Source organism: Cervus canadensis, chromosome 19 (assembly GCF_019320065.1).
Source record: "Cervus canadensis isolate Bull #8, Minnesota chromosome 19, ASM1932006v1, whole genome shotgun sequence".
Taxonomy (NCBI): Eukaryota; Metazoa; Chordata; class Mammalia; order Artiodactyla; family Cervidae; genus Cervus; species Cervus canadensis.
Window position 1 is genome coordinate 43,888,518 of NC_057404.1, and position 25,341 is coordinate 43,913,858.

Genomic DNA, 25,341 nt, shown 5'->3' on the forward strand with positions numbered 1-25,341 from the left:
TCTTTGTAACTCTGCTTTCAAATGGGAATATCTTTCCTTTTCTCCTTTGCTTTTTCTCTTCTCTTCTTTTCACAGCTATTTGTAAGGCCTCCTCACACAGCCATTTTGCTTTTTTGCATTTGTTTTTCTTGGGAATGGTCTTTATCCCTGTCTCCTGTACAATGTCACAAACCTCCATCCATAGTTCTTTAGGCACTCTGTCTATCAGATATAGTCCCTCAAGTCTATTTCTCACTTCCACTGTATAGTCATAAGGGATTTGATTTAGGTCATACCTGAATGGTCTAGTGGTTTTCCCTACTTTCTTCAATTTAATTCTGAATTTGTCAATACGGAGTTCATGATCTGAGCCTCAGTCAGCTCCTGGTCTTGTTTTTGCTGACTGTATACAGCTTTTCCATCTTTGGCTGCAAAAGTTACAATCAATCTGATTTCAGTGTTGACCATCCAGTGATGTCCATGTGTAGAGCCTTCTCTTGTGTTGTTGGAAGAGGGTGTTTGCTATGACCAGTGCATTCTCTTGGCAAAACTCTATTAGCCTTTGCTCTGCTTCATTCTGTACTCCAAGGCCAAATTTGCCTATTACTCCAGGTGTTTCTTGACTTTCTACTTTTGCATTCCCGTCCCCTATAATGAAAAGGACATCTTTTTGGGGTGTTAGTTCTAGAAGGTCTTGTAGGTCTTCATAGAACCATTCAACTTCAGCTTCTTTAGCATTACTGGTTGGGGCATAGACTTGGGTTACCATGATATTGAATGGTCTGCCTTGGAAATGAACAGAGATCATTCTGTTGTTTTTGAGACTGCATCCAAGTACGCATTTCGGACTCTTGTTGACTATGATGGCTGCTCCATTTCTTCTAAGGGATTCTTGCCCACCGTAGTAGATATAATGGTCATCTGAGTTAAATTCACCCATTCCAGCCCATTTTAGTTCCCTGATTCCTAAAATGTCGATGTTCACTCTTGTCATCTCCTTTTCGATCACTTCCAATTTTCCTTGATTCATGGACCTAACATTCCAGGTTCCTGTACAATATTGCTCTTTACAGCATTGGACTTTGCTTCTATCACCAGTCACATCCACAACTGGGTGTTATTTTTGCTTTGTCTCCAATGAGTTTTCAGTGGAGAAATAACTCAGCACCAGAGAGAATGTAAAATATTGGTAAAAGAGAAGAGGAAGAAAGGTGATTTTTGAGGGGAATTACCTAGCTAGTTTTGATTTATAGCTATTCCCATTACTAAATGGAACATCTTTTCTTATTTGACACAAGAAATATGGGTCACTTGATCAGAGAGAAACATAGAACTTGATTGGTGCTAATTTTTAAAATATATTTTTGGGGAATCATCAGTAAAGAAAACTGGGTCTACTGAGTACTGATGTTACAGCATATCTTGAATGTCACACTCTCCACATTCTTTAGCTATTCAACTTTCCCAAATAATCACCATCTTCAATATTCTATTTTTATTGCCTTCATTCCCCTCACTTAGAAGTTTCTACTCTTGTATACTAATATTTTCTATATTGTCTTCTAATACGCCACCCTACTAATAACTTGAAATGAATATTTAAAAAATTTCTAGTTAATCTGTTAGCTGTCAATGAAGTGTCAGGTAAATATAGTAATAAGAGTTATTCAACAGCATTAACAGTATTAATTTCTGTCTTAAAAATTTTGTGTTATATATTTTAAACAAATAAAATTATAAATTTTGAATATGTAATATTTAGGTACAAAAGTGTTACATGCCCACTGTAAAATATCTAAGCAATATTGAATGTATAAGGCTAAGAATGTTACTTGTCCACAGTTCCACCCTCAAGAGACAATCACAGGTTTTTCTTTGAGACACATTCCTCTGGATTTCTTAAATACATGTTTAAACATCTGTCTGTATCATGATTTCATAAAAATGTGATCAAATTATACATAGTCTTCAGTTAAAAAAATCATTTATGTAGTTATCTTTATCTTTTCTTGTCACTAAGTATAGATACAACATTATTTTAGGAATTGTGTTATATTCCATAGATGACTAGTATATGTTTTTTAACTTGATCTCAACTGATGGCCAATTAAGTGGTTTCTATTTTTTTTTTTTTTTAAACAAACTTGCAATGAATACCTTTGTACATACATCTTTCTACATACATCTTTCTACATTTGTACAATTATTTCTTCAGGAAGAATTCTTGCAGTTTCTGAATCTAAAATTATCAATATCTAAAATTTGAATTTGATTTTACTTTAAATAGATTGTTCCAAATTGCTTTTGATAAAGTTGATAAATTACTAATTTACACTCCCATCTCCTAAAGTGGTCTGTTTTCACCACTAAGATATCACTTATTTTAATCTTTTCCAAGAAAAAATATCTTATTGTTTGAATTCACATTTCTTTCATTAGTAGTCAAATGAAGCATCTTTTATATGTTTAGTGGTTATTTGTACTCTTTCTTTGTATTGTTTTTTCTGAATTTTGCCTTTTCCTTATTTTATTTGGTTATTTGATATTGATTTGTAGTAGTTCTTGTAATTTATGGTAATTAACCTGTCAATCACATATGTTAAAATATTAACTCTGAGTTCATTGTATCTACTTCTACCTTCTTTAGGGTATTTTTATATGCAGCTATTTTAATTTTAGGTAGTCAATTTATCTCTTTTATAGATTTTGATTTTTATGTTACAGCTAGATAAACTTTTGTCAGCTAAGTTATAAAGTTATTTAACCATATTTCTCCCTAGCATCTTTTTTTTTTTAAAAATATGGAACGCTTCACGAATTTGCGTGTCATCCTTGCGCAGGGGCCATGCTAATCTTCTCTGTATCGTTCCAATTTTAGTATATGTGCTGCCGAAGCGAGCACTCTCCCTAGCATCTTATGCTTTCATTTTCATTTAATTATGAGTTTACATTTAAAAATAATCTTGTTTATATACTTATTTGCTAGTAAATCACTATAAATTTCCAAGTAACATAATAGCAGAATATATAATTTGTGATTATAACTTCTAAAATAGAGAAATACTTTAAAAGCATCATTTGAGAACTATGAAAATACTTCTAGTAAAAAAGGTGCAAATTTAGAAAATAAGTGAATAAATTATTTGTTAAAATTTATAAAAATAAAAGTATTCTGTTCCTAAAAATATTTTTTTGAAAGCCTGCTGAGTGTTTTGTGAATTTATAATTTGTGGAGATTCAGGTCAGTTGACCAGTTTTAACTGAGGTCCTCCACTTTGCCTGGTGCTGGGGACATAGCAGTAGAAAGGCCCTGTGATAAAGAGATTTCTGGAGGCTTCTGAAGAAAGAAGATTTCTCATTGCTTACAGAAGGGCTTCTGCGTCTCTCCCTGGTCATGAACTGGAGAAACACTGAACTTGGAGATTTGGTAGCCTTGTGGCGCCACAGCAGGAGCCCACATGGGGTGAAGCTGAACTGACCCGGGGAGGATTGCAGAGAAACTTGCAGTTTGATGTTTTTTAGTTGCTGAATCAAACCTTTCCTGATCCATCTTTAAAGCTGCCAGTTATTTAAACCAATACATCCCTGTAATTGTGTAAGCTATTTTCTGTTCCTTGCATCTAAGACATCATAACTAACACAAGGGTCGGTCCTCTCATATACCTACATTAGTTCTCTGTACGTCTCTATGTCCGCACGTTTCTCATGGTATTGTGAGTATCAGTTTACCTGTCTGAATGTTGTGTACTAATCCATACACATGGAATCTAGAAAAATGGTACTGATGAACCTATTTGTAGGGCAAAAATAGAGACACGGGTGTAGAGAATGGACTTGTGGACATAGTGGGGGAAGGAGTAGAGGGACGAATTTAGAGAGCAGCATTGACATATATTGGAGAAGGAAATGGCAACCCACTTCAGTGTTCTTGCCTGGAGAATCCCAGGGACGGGGGAGCCTGGTGGGCTGCCGTCTATGGGGTTGCACAGAGTCGGACACGACTGAAGTGACTTAGCAGCATGGACATATGTACACGACCATGGGTAAAACAGAGAGCCAGTGGGAATCAGCCGTATAGCACAGGGAGCCCAACTTGGTGCTCTGTGTCAGCCTAGAAGGGTAGGATGGGGTGTGGGAGGAGGCTGGAGAGGGAGGGGCTATGCGTGCACTTTTATAGCTGATTCACACTGTTGTACAGTAGAAGCCAACACATTGTAAAGCAATTATCCTCCAATTCAAAATTTAAAAAAATTACTTGTCTGTATCCTTTTAAAATTTTAAGCAGCAGTTGTATCTATCCCGTATACTGATTTCTACTCACTCAGTAAAGAGCTAACCAGGTCTAGACACCTCAGGTATTTGTCAAATGTGTAAGAAGAAATTGTGCTATCAAGAGATCTTCTATTATTTGATTTCTTAACTTCCACTTATGCACTGTTTTTCTTTATTCTTTTTCATAGTCAAAAACACAGAAAATCACACAAATCCATGTATATTTGTGATGCATGTATTGCATAATCCCTAATTTTCTCTCTTTTTATCCAGGAAAAAAATATTATCACTATCTGCCAGTTTAGGCACGTCAAGCTTTTAGGATAGTATTCTTTGGTATATCTTAAAAATGCATACAAAAAGAATTATACTATATATAATATTAGGCAACCTGTTTTTTGGTAGCTCATTCATTTTAATTACTGCATAGTTTCCTCATCACAGGAAGATACCATATCTTATTTATGCTGCCATCTATTAGTGGAGATTTGCATTGGTTGCAATTTTCACTATTAAATGATACTTCAATGAATGACTCTGTTTATGTCTTCTGTGAGAGCTTTTCTATGATAATAGGCCTAAAGAAGAAACTGATGGTCAAAAGGTACCCACATTTTAAAATGACCCAGAGGGATGGGATGGGGAGGGAGGTGAGAGGGGAGTTCAGGATGGGAAACACATGTAAATCCATGGCTGATTCATATCAATGTATGGCAAAAAACACTACAATATTGTAAAGTAATTAGACTCCAACTAACATAAATAAATGAAAAAAAATAATAAAGTGTACTGGATATTGGATATTGCCAAACTCCTTTCTTTCCAAAATGGCTGAAAACTTTCAAATTTTTATGTATTTTAAAATTGCTTTCCAAAGTAATTGTACAAATGTATACTTTAATCAATAACCTGAAAGGGTAATCATTTCTCCACATCATTGCTAAAATTTGGAATTGTTAGAAGTTTTATGTTTTTGCTAATCTGATGGATGTGAAATCATTATTATTGTTTTAATATTTTTGCCCATATTACTAGTAACAATGCAATCTTTTTATGTATTTAATCATCAGTATGCTTTCTACTACTTCAAGGATTAACCTGATCAAATTCATTGCCTATTGCCAACTCTGGATTGGAAGGGGTTGGATTTTTAAATCTTTTTTCTGCTTTATATGTAATACTTTATATGTTTGATATGAATCCTTTATTTTTTATGTCATGAATATATTCTCCTTGTCTGATAATTATCTTTTCAGTCAGTCAGTCAGTCAGACAGTTCAGTCGCTCAGTCGTGTCCAACTCTTTGTGACCCCATGGACTGCAGCATGCCAGGCCTCCCTGTCCATCACCAACTCCTGGAGTTTACTCAAACTCATGTCGATTGAGTCAGTGATGCCATCCAACCATCTCAACCAAAGTTGTTCAACATGTGGCTTATAAATACACAACTTATTAATGGAAACACCTACCACCATGTATACATCTGGGGAATGATTAGATGAAAAACAGCATATAGGATAAAAACAGCCAATCAAAATGTTGTTCATGAAATATTTGGTAACATGGGAAATTGGATATGCTTTAGCACTAATTATTTTACATATTTATATATATATATAGAACAAACTCCGGGAGTTGGTGATGGACAGGGAAGCTGGCGTGCTGCATTCCAGGGGGTCACAAACAGTCAGGCATGACTGAGCGATTGAAATGAATGACTTGATACATATGTAGAAAATATGTATGAAATAGCATATAAATGAAAATTTATATAATGATAATAGATGTACAATGATAACCATGATTTTTAAAATGATGCAAAAATTAAGAAATAGCTTCTGAGCAAATATCAAATCCAACCACTATCAGTAAAGCATGTTCTAAAAATAAAATTGAAAGTGTGACTTTAGAGTCTTTTGGTAAAACCTCAGAAAACTCTAAGGGGAATATTTTTGTTGAACATAGGCTTTTAAGAAGCACATAGTATTATTCTTAGGCCATCTTAACAGAAGTCTAAGGTAGAGAAGGATTTGTCTCAAGAAGATTTGTGTGTGTGACTTTTGTTTAATGAGCTAAATTTCAATGAGATTCATGAAAGACAAAAAAAGATTTTAAGAGACTTACATTGCAGAAACACACCCTGTTTGGATGACAAAGGTTAGAAATAGCACAAAATGTAAACAGGCCTTACATTATCTCAGATTTATAGAGAAATGTAGTATCTCATGTGTTGTCACCAAGTCATGTCTGATTCTTCTCAACTCCGTGGGCTACAGCCCACCAGGCTTCCCTGTCCCTCACAATATCTCATACATATTAAAATGTAAAGGGATTCTAAAAAAGGTGTTGAAATGAACTCTCTAAAATATCACTACTGTTTCAGGAGGGTGGGACCTTGGGATGATGTCTTCTATCTCCTTCTACTAATCTGTACCTCTCAAATTTTCCATGAGTGTGAGTTACATTGCTTATCCTTCTAAAAACGCATAGAAACAAACTAACAGGAATGTAGAAAGTCAAAACAAGATCAACACTCAGTGTCTGTTAGACAGATAGGTACGTTAATAACCATTTCCCCTCCTAGTTATTGGGCTTCCCTAGTGACTTAGACGGTGAAGAATCTGCCTGCAATGAGGGACACCCAGGTTCGATCCCTGGGGTCAGGAAGATCCCCTGGAGTGAGAAATGGCAACCCACTCCAGTATGCTTGCCTGGAGAATTCTGTGGACAGAGGATCCTGGCAGGCTATAGTCTATGGGGTCGCAAAGAGTTGGACACAACAGAGTGACTAACACACAATCCTAGCCATGGTTGTGTTTTACTCCCTTTCCTTGACAAGCTTCTCAGATGGGTAGATTGTATTTATCCTGAAGTCATTTCTCAGGATTATTTCTTTAAACCTCTGAAATCCAGCTCACGTCACTCTACTCTTCTGAAAATGATCTTCAATCATCGCCAATCACAGACTGCTAATGAAAATTCTCTCCATCTGTGGTAATGTAACTCCCTCCTTACAAAAGTTGAAAAGCACTTAGAATATGGAGAAAAAAACTTCATCAGAGGAGTAAATATGATCTTGTTTTAGAAAAATAACTCTGTTGTCCTTTGGGAGGATAGATTAAAGGCAGCAGAGTTGTAGCAGAATGACCACGTGCACTTCCTTTTTTGGGAGATGTCTATTCATGATCTTTGCCCACATTTTATTATCGAGGTGTTGTCGCTGTTAAGTTGCTAAGTCATGTGGGACTCTTTTGTGATGTCCTCTTTATCAATTGGGTTGAATTCTTGCCATTAAGATATTATTAATGATCTTAACTCTTTTTCATATTTGTGATTTCTTCATTTGCCTTATGATTTTATTTTTGCAGTTTTGAGTCTTTGTTTTTGTTATAAATATATGCTCCATATAACAAACTCAAACAACACAGACATGCATAAAACACAAAGCAGAGGACAGGATAACATGGTGTGACAAAATCATCCTGGTTTTAAACTAACCCTTCCCCCCTTTTCATGCCTCCTCAGTCTGCTTACAGCATTGTTTAAGATCATGTGTGTATCTATGTGCTTCTGGTAGAGATTTTCATTTCTCCAGGATGGCCTGGTGTTTTGGATTTGAAGAAGAGAAAGGAAGTGTTAGTGCCTCTACTGAACCCCTAGTGTCCTTTCTGCCTGAAATCTGAGTGGAAATAGTACTGATCTAGAACTTCCATGGAAAGTATGGCAAAATATTTTGGTGATCGAAGGAACAATATGAAATGACCCTTTGTTTCAGACTTGATTTGTCAAGTCACCTATAAAAACAAATCGCAAAACCATTAACAAGAATTAGGGAAAGTTATATTAACATAGCTTTATTAATACAAATTCCTCTGCAAACACAAACCCACCAGACAGCTGTTTCCACAAGAAAGCACTAATGGGTCTTCTAGTACTAGTCTTCCGCAGTTCTACATAATGCATTGTTTGCTACCATCAAGGGAACACTCTAAAGCTTGTTAGGCACACAAAGGCAGATATAGGGTAGCTTTTGGCTGCCAGTATTTGCTGATCTTTGTTTCCTTTGAGAGGGGGAGAAAGGGAAACGAATTTGTCCAAAGGATCCAGACAAACAAATTTTTTTTAACCTAGGTTTAAAACCTCCATGAATTTGCTACTATGATTAATTTCGTTTGTATTGTTGAGGTTTGTATTTTATCTACTTATTGTAGATAAGATTATTTATCAGGTCCCTGAACACAGACATTGAGAGTCATTGCATTCTGCTTTTAAGACTGAAGATATAGAACTCCCTCCCTTCCTTTCTTCCCCTTCAGTGAAAAAAAGTCCAGGGGCCCAGGCAATAAATTCTCCTAACCTTCTCCCCTTATCCCAGAACAGTAAATACGGCTTCTTTGTGGAGATGGTAGACTTTGCCATTCACTTATTCATTTATTCTTTAAACATTTATAAAATAGCACTTATATAAGCTCTCCTTTAGTCACCAGAGATGCAAAGATGAATAGAATACAGGCCTTACCTTGAGTCCCTGCCAGAGGACAAGTCAGAGCTACAAAATATTATTGCCAGTGATATCAAATTATGATACACAAAGAAAAGAGCCAGGATTTGTAAAAAGTGGCTAAGAGAACTCACACATAGAATCACTACATACACACGGGAGATGATGTTACAGCTGCATGTAGATGTAGGAGGCTGAAAAGCGTTACTTGGTAGACAAGGCAAGGACAAGTATTCTAGAAAAAGAAAAGAATGAATGAAGCACCAAAGATTATTTCCCCTTTTTTGCTTTCTCTATCCTCTCATTCGGTAAACTCTTTCTTGCCACTTTCTTTCATTCCCTTCATTTAAAAAAAGCTGACCCATCAAACAACAGGAATTAAGTTTAATGTATATGAAACTTCTCAAAATGCTTCAAAGGAAGCATGCCCTGGAACTATAAATATATTCAAATGATTTACAAAATATCACTATGTTAATGAATTAGTGTTTCTGGAATCATATTTTAATTGTATGCAAAATATTTCTAGTCTATGGAAAGGAAAAAGAAGAGTGTGCACACAAAGATTTATGTGTAGGGATGTTTAATGTCACATCATTTATAATAAAAAAAAATGAGAATATCCAAGTTCTAACTTGAGACAATCAGTTATATAAATTATACATATTAATATGACACAGAGAGATGCTCATTACATTTTCTTAATTGAAATAGTTACAAAAATCTGCAAAGTATGGTCTCATGTTTGTATCAGTTCAGTTCAGTGGCTCAGTCATGTCCAACTCTTGGAAACCCGTGGACTGCAGCATGCCAGGCCTCCCTGTCCATCACCAGCTCCCGAAGCTTGCTCAAACTCATGTCCATCGAGTCAGTGATGCCATCCAGCCATCTCATCCTCTGTCGTCTCCTTCTCCTCCTGCCTTCAATCTTTCCCAGAATCAGGGTCTTTTCCAATGAGTCAGTTCTTTGCATCAGGTGGCCAAAGTATCGAAGCTTCAGCTTCAACATCAGTCCTTCCAATGAACACCCAGGACTGATTTCCTTTAGGATGGACTGGTTTGATCTCCTTGCTGTCCAAGGGACTTTCAAGAGTCATATTTGTACAGAAATGCATAAATGAGAAATTGCACAAAGGATATACTATATGTGAAAGAAGTAGTATTATTTCCAGGTCCTGGAGTTGCAGTTAATTTTTATTATCTCTTTCTGTGTTTTCAGTACTGTCTATAATAAACATGTCTCATTTTATAATCATAAGAAAAATCATAATAAATTTCAGCAGCAGGGGTTGGATCAAATAATAGTTTAATGGACTTATAGAATTTCAACTCTAATCTTTGCTTTCTAAATGAAAGGTCAAAGGCAAATAAACACAAGGAATGTTTGCTTGTCTCATAAAGGAAAACTGTGACATTGGGTTTTAATCGATTGGATAAACATTTGAAAAAACTAAGTGGAAACTGTTATTCAGATTCAAACACTTCTGCTTGCAATCAAAATTTCAAATATTTTTCTGTCTTCAACTTTAAGTAAAAAAACTTTTAAAAGCATAGCACATATTCTGAATTAGGCATGTTCACCTTCAGATGAACTTCAACACATAATTTTAAAACATATCTTTTAAAAGATAATTGAGATTGAATTATTACTGGCTTAAAGAGTATTCTTGTTGTATACTACAGTTTAGCAGCCAGATACAGATTAGTATTTATCAATCCAAGGTGACCTTTGCTCTCTCAGTAACGTGGCTTAGAAATGACTCTCAAAATTTGTCTTTCTTAGCACCTGTTCTGATTTTGAAAGTAAAGTTCTAGCATTATAAAAGCTATTCTCTTCTTTCACAGATGACAAATATGTCATCAGTGAGGTTGTCATGTAATGATTTGTTGAAAATCATACTAATAACTATATTTCCTTGTCATTAACTATATGCCAGTGTCACAGAAGTGGTGAGGGAGGTATGATTATGAGAATTTAACTGGGCCAAAATAATTAGAATGTAATTTCTTTAAAAGATAAGTATTTTTTCAATAATGTTATATGTATATGGCATAATAGTTAGAAATTTATACCTGAGTTTGGATTCTGACTCCATAACTTACCATTTATAATGTTGGGAAATTACTTAAAATCTCTAACTTTAGTTTAACTCTTTGTACATCAAGAGTTGTTGTACCTATCTCATGAGGTTCTTGTGAGAATTAAGTGCCATGATCTATAAGTATCTTGCTTATAGCTTGCTCATAGTGAGTGCTCAATAAATCCTAGCTAGTGATATGTTTCCATAGCATCCTTGACATACAACACAGAAAGAAGCATAAAGCACCTCTGCTTATGTTTTGAATCTCTTTTATTCAATTACATGCTTACAGGATACCTTTTCTCATTCTTTGGTATGCAGTGTACTAAACAGATAAGGTAAGACATTAACTTTCTCTGGCAAGTGTTGAAAGCTCTTGTGATTTTCCTCAAGCAGTTGTTCTTAGATCTAGGCTAAAAGATTCTACATCGTCAAATTGTCCGAACTGAACTAACTCAATATGGGACAGTTCTGAATATGATATACTGATATATATACTGATATGAATATGATATACTGAATATGATATACTGAGAATGTGCTCCTGGATCCTGCAACAACAGAATGTTTTCCACTTATTAAAAAACAAAACTGCAGTCTGCCTTACAGATCCATTCTATTCTTCTATTGTTTTACATGTTGGGTGCACAGGAATTTTTATTTGGGGGAAAAAATCTTGCCCTAACCTCCACCCCACCACACCATAAATAAATACATTCTATACTCTGGTCTAAGAAACAGTAATTTAGGTGCCAACTTAAAACCATTGTTTTCTAGGGGGTCCTGAAGCCACAGTGAAGACACTTTTCCTTTCTTTTATCTGAAATGCTTACACTGGCAAAAAAAAGAAAAAAAAAAAAGGAGGGCATTGAAAGCTGTTCTTTACTGATAGGAGTTTTTTTTGTTTGTTTTTTCTTTTAATCACAGTGCTTTGATGTAATAAGGTAACTGAGATACCAACCTTCAGGAATGAGAAACTTTCATTTCTATCTTTCCATCTCAAGTTTTCATAATTGTCCTAATACTTATGGCTTTTGTCCAAGACTCAAATCAGATGGTTTTTGAGAAAATATTTATTTTTCCTTTGAGTTTATATGCAAATTTATTTATTGTCATTTTGGGGGATAAATATATAGAGTATCTCTCTTCAAATCACAAGATGAAGAGATAGAGAAGCTACCATTCTGATCACTATTTTCTTCTCTGTTCTGTTTACAATTAAACCAGTATCACCTTCTTCATTATTAAGGGAGGAAATAAGACCTTGGTGATTTACTCTGAGAAATAAATCATCCCAAAGACAGAAATTCCCAAAATTAAAGCCTGTATTTTAATATGAAATGAAACTTGGTAACTCAGCATTTATATTTAATAATAGCTTTTACTGACTAAAAGAAAGGTACTGATTTGGATTTAATATAACAATACACTTCTAGAAATTTTCTCTATGAGGGTTATACACATATCACTGGTAAAGTTAGAGGTACCCCATTTTGTCTGTTTTGTTTAACATTTTAAGTAACTTTAAAGATACACCTTAAAGGAAATTTAATCATCTTAAATTATCAGGTTCTTTCTAAGCTTCTATAGTTACCAGTAACTAGAAGTGGAGAGGTCCATAATAAAAACAAGTCTTATACCAAATTCCCATTCTCCCTCTCTCTCTCACACACACATACACTCACATTTACTAACCAATATTTGTAAGCAGGCAAATAAAAATCAGTTAATACAATGTGTATTAAATTGGGTGATCCAGCCTATCACCATTGTGGGTGGAGACAAATAGACACTTAGTAAGTTTTCAATGACTGATTCTGTGACTTCACCTTTCACCTTAATTTACCTTCAGAACAAACTATTTAAGTAACATAAATAATTTCTTGAAACTAAAATCAAAATGAGTCTCAGTTAAAGTGATAAGATAAAGTACACAGGTACATGTTGGTCAATTGAGCTTGTCACTAGTTTATAATTGCTACCTACTTCTGACTTTCTTGTGACTTTTTCTAAATCAGCATATGAATTATCACACTCATCTTTCTATCTACCCTTGAGCATTCTCACTTTCCCCTTCTACCTCCTGATACATACACAGCCCTGCACCTTGCCATAATTATATACTCAAGGTTTCTCTTATAACCTGTCAGAGGAGTCAAGATTCCTTCTGTTTCCTTGGTAATAGATTAAAGCAGTTATCCCAGTCTGCCCAAGATTGGATTAAATATCACCCTGTTGAATAGTCTGCTCACTGAATTTCCCTGTACAAACTTCTCTCTTGGGGTGTACACAGTCCTAGTTCAGAATCTCTGAGCAGTTTCTTCTTTCTTGCTTTTGATGGTCTCACTAAATCTCTGATTATTGACTTCTAAATGGTCCTTCTATTTTCTCAACTTACTTGCACTCTAAAAACTTTTGGCTTTCTTACGATTCTTATTTCCAGCCCTTATAATCCCACCCAAAATGGTCTGCACACTTCGTTTATACATTTTTCATACTAATATTAGGGCAACATTTAGCACATTTAAAATCAAGTGGCATATTTGTTTTTAAGTTTGTCTCTGGTTGCTCTGGATTACTCGTAATCTACACATATATTGTCACAAGGAAAGGAGGAGGAAGATATCTGTGGAAAGAATGCCTACAAAATGAAATTTTTGTCTTTGAGAATCTAGGGCAGTTGTATCACAGTTTGCAACCATGGGGGCTTCCATGATAGCTCAGCTGGTAAAGAATTTGCCTGCAATGTTGGAGACCTGAGTTCAATCCCTGGGTTTGGGAAGATCCCCTGGAGAACGGAAAGGCTACCCACTCCAGTATTCTGGCCTGGAGAATTCCATGAACTGTATAGTCCATGGGGTCGCAAAGAGTCGGACACGACTGAGCAACTTTCACTTTCACTTTGCAGACATGAAATAGAGGAGAAATTGTGTCTGGATTACTATCATGTTGTTGAAAGTGGAGGAAAACAGTTTTGGCATCAGAGACTCCATTTAGTTCTGAATTTGCAATTAGTCAATTGGCTGAACTTTCACACTCAAGTTTTTTTGGATACCAATTTCATAAGATGTGAAATAGTGAAATATGTAGCTTAAGGTTGAAAATCTAATTCAATATTCATTCACTCTGATAATCAGGCATTGTTTTCTTTTGGAAACACCTGATCAGAGACTACAGAAAAGGCAGGGACTTCTCTTTTTATGAGGAAAAATACTCTTCAATGGGAAAAGCACAGGTTTGAGAGTCTGACACACTTGGGCTAGAATCTCATGTCTGATGTTCTAGAGAGAGGTCTGGAACTTCCTTCAGTCTCAGTTCTGCATCTGAGCAACAAGAATGGCAATATTTGCCTCCTGGAATTATTTTGAGGATTGCCTGAGTTATAGTATGCAAATAACATGAACAAGGTAGGTGCTCTATAAATGGTCACTAGTCTTGACACTCTTGTTGGCTTTTTGATTTGAAAAGGAGACAGTATTTTGACTGGGGTAGTGACCTAAAGAATTCAGTGTTATAGAGAACTTGGTAAGTTGTAGGGTGTTTAAGAATGTCCAAAACAACCACAAAAACGAATGAAATAATGCTGTTTGTAGCAACATGGATGGACCTAGAGATTATCAAACAAAGTGAAGTAAGTCAGAAAGAGAAAGACAGATGCCACACGGTATCACACATGTGGAATCTAAAATACTACATAAATAAACCTATCTACAAAACAGAAACAGACTAATGGATATAAAGAATAGACTTGTGGTTGCCAAGGGGGATGAGGAGTGGGGAAGGGAAAGACTGGGAGTTTGTTACTAGCAGATGCAAACTATGATAAATAAGATGGATAAACAAGGTCCTACTGTATAGCACAGGGAATGATATTCAATATCTTGTGATGAACCATAATGGAAAAGAATATGAGAAAGAATGTATATATGTGTGTGTGTGTGTGTGTGTGTGTGTGCGCACATAACTGAATCACTTTGCTGCGCAGCAGAAACAAACACAACCTGGTAAACCAACTCTACTTCAAAAACACTTTTAAAAATGTCGAACACAGAGATATTTAAATGTTTTAAGTAAAAAGAGAAAATCCCCCTCTTCTCCCCTCCAAGTCCTCTGTTCATATATGTATCTGTTCAAACTTTTCCCAAATGTGCAATTATATGTACATAAATGTAACTTTTTTTCCCATAGAAATATATCACATTATATATATTGTTAAATAAAAATACTTAAATGATGAGTGGAAAGGTACAACGATTATTTCTTGGTTTAGTAAGAAAATAGTATCTTTGGGATAAAATATTATCTGTGACCAAAGTGGAAAGAAGAGATCTCCATGTCACTCCAATTCTTTTTACAAGAATTCTGCAGGTGTTATTTTCATTAGACATTAGTCACAATATTTTAAAAGAAATATAACTTCACAATAAAAATCTCATTTTTCAAATAATCATGGTGGTTGGGGATTTATATATAAAATCATATACACATTGTCTAAATTGCATGAAGTTTTCTGAGCATGTGTATCACAAATAAGAAAATAACTCTCCCAGATGCTACTAGGCCCTTTTCCTGCAAAGCCACTTACTTTCAGCAGCCTAACAGAGTTTTGAAAACAGAGGTTGGTTGGGAAAGGATATAGATGTTCTGCTGTTATTTGTTACTCCAAGTGCAGACTGACCTAGTTATGGTTGCCATGGATACTGTAATTTTGAATTTAATAATATTCTCTGAAGGAATAGTAATACAGATCCTGAAAATGCAGAGCCTGTCCTGAATCTCAGCCCTGAAAGGTAAAGAAACTGAGTCAGAGGGGCTACATGACAAGACAGAAAGTGGAAGAGTCACAGAGAAATCTCAGAAATAGTGAGACTAATGTTTCTGGTTAGTTCAGTGGCCAATGTGCTTTTAGAAGTCATTCAATCCATAAAAAATTCTTCTTAGCTTAACCGATCTACGAGACCTTGCTGCACTTATTAAAAACACACTCTTTCTTCTAGTCATCTGCAAATACTGGTTTTCAACTCCAGACTAAGAAAGTACAAGCATCTGCTTGGAATCAATATACTGAGCTCTTGCAACAAACAGGTTTCTGCGCAAGTGAAAACCAAGTGAAATACAAAAGAAAGTGCCTTGGAGGTGGAAGAACAAAAGGTCTTTCCTTTTGATTTGAATCTCTAAGGCCCTTTAATGGTCATATATTATGAGTCTGCAGCATGTAGTCCTGCCTATTAAACATGGTACTATGACATATAAAATTAAATATTCAACCAAAATATTAAGACTTTATTTTTCAATAAATTGCTTCTGAATTATTCACATTTACAATAAAAGAAACAAAGTTGACTGCTTACAACTAAAATTCTTTACAGTTCTATCTCCTACTTAAAAGCTAGTTAACATCAATTAAGCCTAGATTTTAGGGAATAAAGATGGGAGAAATCGAACAGAGGGAGTCAAAAAAAAAAAATCTCCTGGATTCTCCCTGGGAAATGAGAATACCTCATCTCCTGTATCTATCATACTGGCCAAAGTTGCTGGTATGCTGGAATAACTGTTAGATAAAGTCTGAAGAGCATGAACTGTTGGAAATTGAACCAAGGCTCCTAGATACTGGCATCATTAAATAGAGGGTTTCGAAGAGTCCATGGACACTCTTTCTTGCTTACACAGCTGGTTTTGATCATGACCAGGCTATCCCAGGCACTTGCAAGGATTCTTCCCCTTCCTAAGATAGATTTCCCCCTGGACAACCTTGAAAATCTTGTAATCGATGATTCATGACAGCTGAGACAAAGGCGCAACTGTGATCATATGTCATTGCTAAAATTTCTTCAGTCAAGAGGATCAAAACATTAGAAGGTTTCCCTCCCTCCAGACCTCAGCTCCCATTCATTGTTTGCTGACAAGACCATTATGCGGCTGCGTGGTCAGTGCATTAACAGAAATTGTTGCTTTCAGGAAGCACAGCAATGAGTATAAAAACCCAGCTACAAGATAACAGGGTCACTGCGAACAATTTATAGTTGGATAGGGAGCTCTCAGAGCTGGCTTTATGGTCATCTCACAGATGCATTAATGACCTCATCTTTGAGCAAGTAATATTCCCTGATTTTCTCCTTTGTTTTCAGACCCATATCTTTCTTTTCTGGGAAAGAAAATACTAATCAGAGAGAGAAATAAAAATTACAGCAGTTTATATTGATCTCATATTGCTTGTCATGAGAATTCAAAGGTAAATAGCTCGAAAGGCTCATAACCTAACAAGTCACAGAATATACCATGCTCCCTCTGCTATGATGATAGAGATATGCCGCTATGTATTTCCAGAGGAGGGTGTGAGTGATTGTTCTTCGGGGACAGGAAATCTATGTCACAGAAGAGGGGACATTTAAGCTGGGCCTTGAAGGATGAGTAGGACTTCACAGGATGGGGAGAGTGATTCCAAGTAAAAGAAGCAGTTTGAACAAAATAAAACCTAAAAGAGAATAGAAATTGGCATATGTGATGGGTATATATGAGTCCGACTGCATTTTCTAAAGATAGCCACAGCAATTTCTCCCCTTTGGTAAGCTCTTCTTATAACGGGACTGTGATATTCCTCCCGTTGAGAAGGTGGGGGTCTGTGTTCCTTCCCCCTGAATCTGGTCAGGCTCTCAGACTCTGGTGGAAGTGACACTATGCAACTTCATAGGATAGGTCATCAGAGTGGATATAATTTCTGCCTGGATTTCTTGAAGCCTTGAACCACAGTATAAGCATTCTGATTTCCCAAAGACTGCCATGCTGGGAAGGAAGCTCAAACCAGCCACATGGAGAGATCAAAGAGGCCCTGAAACCACATGAGGAGAGAAGGCTGTCTGGTCCACCCATGGCTGTTCTGACTGTCTGCTATTTCACCTCCTGCCAACATCTATTTACTAGGACATGAGAGAGCTGAGTCAGTACTGCTTGGCTGAGCCTTCCCTGAATTCCTGACCCACAGAAACCGTGAGCACTAATGCAATGATAGTCATTGCTTTAAGCAACTGTTTTGAGGTGATTTGTTACTCAGCAATCGATATCTGGAACAGTAAGTAATGGAAACAAAACTGGACAGTCTGATTGAAGCCTAGAGAATGTTTGCATTTCCTTCTATGTGCAGTGGTAAACCATCCATCAAGCTTTTTAATCTGAGGAATGACATGACCTGATTTATGGTTTAGAAACGAAACTCAAGAGGCATTGGACATGATGAATTGGGGTAGAGACAGGGAGACAAGGAGAATGCTTGCAGGAATTGTCCAAGTTTAACTGTGCATAGAGAGGAAGTGAGGTGCTGAGATTTCAGATCCCTCAGATTCATCCCAAAGAATGAAGGATAGGTAAGGAAGAACTGTTCCTAGATTCTCTTGATGTTGAAAAGTGCATTTGTGAGCACTTGTTCTATATCAGACAATTTGCCGGCACTTTACATCAAGCAGAGTGGCTAAGATATCAGGCTCTGCCTTAAAAGAGAGGTCTGAATTTGATTATTTATTCCATTATTTATGAGTTGTGGCATCCTGGGGAAATTACTCAACTTCTCTGAATCTGTTTCCAATTTTGAAAATATGAATATGATCCTTCCTTTCTCACTATTCTAGATATAATCCTATGTATACTAGCTGTCTAATAATAAATTATTGCAAACTTCTACAGAAGGGTTATTCTCATGGATTTCAACTTCCTTATCTCTTTTCATGGAGTCCCATCCATTCTGGCTTATACTTCTATCCCCATTACTGAAGCTACTTTTGAAAAGCTTGTAAAACAACTGTGCCAAATTCAAAGAATCATTTCTTGTGTGTGTGTGAAATGACTTAGCTTTATCTGGAAAACATAAATGTTCAGACTGTAAAACTCTAAAAATAGATACATTATAATTTCATGTGCCTTAAACCTAAAATTAAACAAAACTAAAATGATAAAATTGTATAAGAGCTATCTATGATAAAAGTAATATATGTACTTGGTTAAAAAATTCAAAAGGTATAGAATGGTATTCGCTGGAAAAATTAGATGGAAAAAAGTTTCCTGCTTCATTCCTCAAACCTCTCCCCAAGCCCCATGTCTCACCACCCAAAAGTAATCAGCTTTAAGAAAGCTTTTAATTCTTTTGATGGTTAGCACTATAATTATATATATGCATAATTATATATGCATATATCACTGTTTCTTAATTTACATATTTTATCCAAAGTCGTTAACTCCAAGCTATGAATGATAATAAATCTAGTTCATTGAAAGTATCTCTCTATTAAAGAATCATTTTCTATTTTCATTTTGTTTAGCCTCTTGGCAGACTGACTACTGCTTCATTTTGGAAAAACATGCTTCCAGACTTCTGTGATGCAATATTCTTCTGCATTTTTCCCACCTCAATGGCAGCTCTGCCTCTTTTGCTGGGTTTCCTTCTTCAATGCTTGATTTTGATCCTTCTCTTCTGGGTACATTTTCTTCCTAAATGATCTCATCAATGCATGGTTTTAAATCCTGTATATATTATAATGGCTTCCAAATTTTAATCTAAAATCTAAATAGTGCATCCAAATTTATAAATCCAATGTCTACCTCACAGTTCCCCTGAATATCTTACAGCCATCTTAACCTTAGTCTATTCCTAAATGGAATTCTTGACAACCCCACCAAACTTCCTCTTCCTCTTGTCCTTCTGTTTGAACATATAGCATCAATTTCCTCCCAAATAGTCACTCAAAACCTGGAATTCACCCTTCATTTCTCTTCTAACTTATTCACCTCAATCACAGCACATACAAGTCCTGTCAGTTCAACTTTTAAAACGTATTTGAGTCCATCAGCGTTTCTCCATCTCTATCACCGCTACCATAGTCTAAGCATTTCTTACCTGGACTCTTGTAATACATTTCTAACTTACACTGATAAGGTCTTTTCCTTTGTCCAATCCAATGTATTTATGATTTTATTTAGAGACGTGATTTCTGTTTTGGAGTTAGGCATTTTACAAACTAAAAGCACTGGGTCTTATAAAGATTTATATAACATTTAATCTATCAGTTCAGTTCAGTTCAGCCACTCGGTCATGTCCAACTCTTTGCAGCCTCATGGACTGTAGCATGCCAGGCTTCCCTGTCCATCACCAACTCCTGGATTTTACTCAAACTCGTGTCCATCGAGTCAGTGATGCCATCCAACCATCTCATCCTCTGTCATCCCCTTCTCCTCCCTCCTTTAATTTTTCCCAGCATCAGGGTCTTTTCTGGTGAGTCAGTTCTTCACATCAGGTGTCCAAATTACTGGAGCTTCAGCTTCAGCATCAGTCCTTCCAATGAATCTTCAGGACTGATTTCCTTTAGGATAGAGAGACTATGTCACCGGTAATGTCACACAGAAGAAATGGAGTAGCCTTTATGATCAACAAAAGAGTCCAAAATGCAGTACTTGATATCAGTTCATTTCAAAGGTAAGCCATTCAACATCACAATAATCCAAGTCTATGCCCCTACCACAAATGCTGAAGAATCTGAAGTTGATCAGATCTATGAAGAGCTAGAAGATCTCATAGAACTAACACCAAAAAAAAAAAAAAAATGGTCTATTCATCATTGAATATTGGAATGCAAAAGTAGGAGGTCAAAAGATACCTGGAGTAACAGGTAAGTGTGGCCTTGGAGAACAAAATGAAGGAGGGCAAAGGCTAACCAAATTCTGCCAAGAGAATGCACTGGTCATAGAAAATACCTTTATTCAACAACTCAAGAGATGACTTTACACATGGACATCACCAAATGGTCGATACCAAAATCAAGTTGATATTCTTTGTAGTCAAAGATTTAGGCTTAAACTAAAGAAAGTGGGGGAAACCTCTAGGCCAGCCAGATATGACTTAAATTAAATCACCTATGAATATGCAGTGGAGGTAATGAATAGATTCAAGGGATCAGAACTTGTAAACAGTATGCCTGAGAACTATGGATGAAGGTCTGTAATACTGTATAGGAGACAGCAAACAAAACCATCCCAAAGAAAAAGAAAAGCAAGAAGGCAAGTGGTTATATGAGGAGGTCTTAAAAGAGCTAAAGAAAGAGAAGCTAAAAGCAAGAGAGAAAGGGAAAGGTATATTCAACTAAACACAGATTTCCAAAGAATAGTACAGAGAGAAAAGAAGGCCTTCTTCAATGAACAGTGTATAAAACTAGAAGAAAACAACAGAAGGGGAAAGACTACAGATCTCTTCAGGAAAAATGGAGATATCAAGGAGACATTTCACCCAAAGATGGGCTAAATAAAGATTAGAAATGGTAAAGACCTAGTAGACGTTGAAGAGATCAAGAAGAGAAAGAATACACAGAAGAACCATACAAGAAAGATCTAAATGAACCAGAGTGCTATGATGGTGTGGTCAGCCACCCAGAACAAGGCACTCTAGAGAGTGAAGTCAAGTGGATCTTAGGAAGCACTTCTGTTAATAAAGCTAGTGGATGCAATGGAATTCTAGTAGAACTATTCAAAAGCCTAAAGGATGATGCCATCAGGTGTTGCATTCAAAATGTCAGCAAATCTGAAAGACCGAGCAATGGCCACAGGACGGGAAAAGGTCAGTCCTTATCCTACCTCCCTAGAAGCGTAGTACTAAAGAATGTTCTAACCATCAGAAAATTGCACGCTAGTAAGCGCTCATGCTAGTAAGATCATGCTTAAAGTCTTGCATGCTAGGCTTGCCAGGTGGCGCTTGTAAGAGACACGGGATCAATTCCGGAGTTGGAAAAATCTCCTGGAGTAGGAAATGGCAACCCAATCCAGTATTCTTGTCTGGAGAATCCCATGAACAGAGAAACCTGTTGGGCTATAGTCCATAGGGTCACAAAGGGTTGGACACTACTGAAGCAACCTTGCAAGCATACAGGCTTCAGTATCATGTGAACTAAGAACTTCCAGATGTCCAAGCTGGGTTTAGAAAAGGAAGAGGAACCAGAGATCAAATTGCCAACATTCACTGGATCATAGAGAAAGCTAGGGAACTCCAGAAAAACATCTACTTCTGTTTTATCCACTATGGCAAAGCTTTCAACTGGGAGAATCATAATAAACTGTGGAAAGTTCTTAAAGAGATGGGAATACCATCTGAAAAATACCTGTTTCCCAAGAAACCTGTATGTGAGTCAAGGAGCAACAATTATAATGGAACAAATGATTCATTAAAAATTGAGAAAGGAGTATGACAGGGCTGTATGCTGTCACCCTGTTTGTTTAATCTATATGCTGAGCACATCATGAGAAATACCAGGCTACAAGAGTAACAAGATGGAATCAAGACAGGCAGAAGAAACATCAACAACTTCAGATATGCGGGTGATACCACTCTAATGGCAAAAAACCAAGAGGAACTGAAGAGCCTCTTGATGAGGGTGAAGCAGGAGACTGAAAGAGCTGGCTTAAAACTAAATATTAAAAAAATCTAAGATCAAGGTATCTGGCCCCGTTAAGTTCAGTTCAGGTATTCTGTCGTGTCCGACTATTTGCAACCCCAAGGACTGCTGCATGCCAGGCCTCCCTGTCCATCACCAACTTCCAGAGTTTGCTCAAACTCATGTACATCGTCGGTGATGCCATCCAATCATCTCATCCTCTGTTGTCCCCTTCTCCTGCCCTCAATCTTGCCCATCATCAGAGTCTTTTTCAATGAGTCAGTTCCTTGCATCAGGTGGCTAAAGTATTGGAGCTTCAGCTTCAGCATCAGTCCTTCCAGTGAATATTCAGGACTGATTTCCTTTCAGATTGACTGGTTTGATCTCCTTGCAGCCCAAGGGACTCTCAAGAGTCTTCTCCAACACTACAGTTCCAAAACATCTTGCCTCATTGCTTCATGCCAAATAGAGGGGGGAAATGTGGAAGAAGTGACAAATTTCCTCTTCTTGGGCTCTAAAATCACTGCAGATGGTGACTGGAGCCATGAAATCAGATGTTTACTTCTTGGCAGGAAAACTGTGACAAACGTAGACAGTGCGTTGAAAAGTGGAGACATTACTCTGCTGACAAAGGTCCATGTAGTCAAGGCTATGGTCTTCCCAGTGGTCATATATGTTGTGAAAACTGGACCATAAAGAAGGCAGAGCACCAAAGAATTGATGCTTTTGAACTGTGGTGCTGGAGATGACTCCTGAGAGTCCCTTGGACAGAAAGGAGATCAAACCAGTCAATCTTTAGGGAAGTCAACCCTGAATACTCATTGGAAGGACTGATGCTGAAGCTGAAGGTCCAGTATTTTGGTCATCTGATGCAAACAGCTGACTCATTGGAAGAGTTCTTGGTGCTAGAAAAGATCGAGGGCAGAAGGAGTAGAAGGCATCAGAGGCGATGGCTGGAGGGCATCACTGATATAATGGACATGAACTTGGGCAAACTTAGGGAGATGGTGAGGGACAGGGAGGTCTGACATGCTGCAGTCAGTGGGGTTTCAAAGAGTCAGACATGGCTGGGCAACTGAACAACAACAACAATGTCACAAAGTTGATTTATGTCATGAAGCTGTTTTAGCTGAAACTAAAACTGGATCCTGGATTCCCTGTACAGTGCTTTTTCAAATAATGAGCCAAAAAAATAAAAAATAAAATAATAAGTCATGAACTGCATGTTCTTCACTCCTAATAAAATTAAGAGAATTAATATCAATATTTTATTAAGTGATATAAAAACCTTATGTGAAAATACTTTTGTACCTCTTTCATAAAATATAAAGCAGACAAATTAGAAGCCTTGTTCCTTCAGTCTCATTCATTTTCTAGCAAAATATTCTAGTGACAAAACACTCAAAATCTCTTTAATCTAACCATTCTTACAGGCAGAAAAACTAAACCATGTTTTTTATATTGATGATTCTAAACACACTGGCTTAAACAGTGTCAAAAAATAAGCAAGAAAACGGTGATTCATTTTATTTCAAGGACTCTCTGTTGAATCCCTTAGAAATGTATTGAAAAGAACTCCAACTAACAATATCTTTAGGATGGAGGTTCCTTTTTATTCTCATAACAAGAAGTCTAAATGTGGATGGCCACTCGTGTTTGTTCAGTAGCTCAATGTAACAGAGCCCATGGTCCTCTGGTCTTTCCTTATGGACACAGGGTGGCTGTAACTTCATGCATTGCACCCAGAATCAAGTTTGGATGAAGGGAGAAGGTTGAAGCCAGCTATAGGGAAGCAATGCTTTCCCAGAACCAACTCCTTGTCCCCACATTCTACCAGAGGTCTTATTTGCCAGGACTAAGATTACATGGCCACCTGTAAAGGACTAGGATTACATGGCCACCTGTACATGGTCAAGGAGTACATTAAGGCTGTATATTGTCACCATGTTTATTTAACTTATATGCAGAGTATATCATGTGAAATGCCAGGCCAGATGAAGCACAAGCTGGAATCAAGATTGCTGGGAGAAATATCAATAACTTCAGATATGCAGATGATACCACTCTTATGGCAGAAAGTGAAGAGGAACTAAAGAGCCTCTTGATGAAAGTGAAAGAGGAGAGTGAAAAAACTGACTCAACATTCAGAAAACTAAGATCATGGCATTCAGTCCCATCACTTCATGGCAAATAGATGGGGAAACAACAGAAATAGGGAGAAACTTTATTTTTTTGGGCTCCAATATCACTGCAGATGGTGACTTCAGCCATGAAATTAAAAGATCCTTGCTCCTTTGGAAAAAAGCTATGATCAACCTAGACAGCATATTAAAAACCAGAGATATTACTTTGCTGACTAAGGTCCATCTAATCAAAGCTATGATTTTTCCTGTAGTCATGTATGGAATGTGAGAGTTGGACTCTAAAGAAAGCTGAGCGCCGAAGAATTGATGCTTTTGAACTATGGTGTTGGGGAAGACTCTTGAGAATCCCTTGGACTGCAAGGAGATCCAACCAGTCCATCCTAAAGGAAATCAGTCCTGAATATTCATTGGAAGGACTGATGCTGAAGCTGAAGTTCCAATACTTTGGCCACCTGATGCGAAGAACTGACTCACCAGAAAAGACCCTGATGCTGGGAAAGATTAGAGGAGGGAGGAGAAGGGGATGACAGAGGATGAGATGGCTAGATGGCATCACCAACTCAATGCACATGAGTTTGAGCAAGCTTCGAGAGTTGGTGATGGACAGGGAAGCCTGGTGTGCTGCAGTCCATGGGGTTGCAAAGAGTCAGACACAAGTGAACTGAACTGAACTGCAGTGACAACAGCAACTGGAAAATGGACACAAGATTATCATTCTAACTGGCCAAGCCTAATGTCACCTCGAACAAAGTAAGGGTCTGTTGACAAGGAATAGCATGCAGTGGGAGGTGGTAGGAATGAATATTGAAAAAGCTACTAACAAGGTCTGCCCCATTCATTGATTGATTAAAAGATGGGTTTGGAAGAATTTATCTATTATTTTTAAAGTTGACATAGAAACTGTTGTGAATAAATTGCAAAATATATTTACTAGTGAATTCATGGTGTGTGTGTGTTAGT

General features: G+C 36.9%; 1 non-coding gene across 1 annotated transcript; it reads right to left on the reverse strand.

Moving 5' to 3' along the window:
• Positions 1 to 2,774: 2,774 nt before the first annotated feature.
• LOC122422431 lies at positions 2,775 to 2,881 on the reverse strand. Its single transcript, XR_006263829.1, has one exon. It is a non-coding gene; the product is annotated as a U6 spliceosomal RNA (small nuclear RNA).
• Positions 2,882 to 25,341: the final 22,460 nt, after the last annotated feature.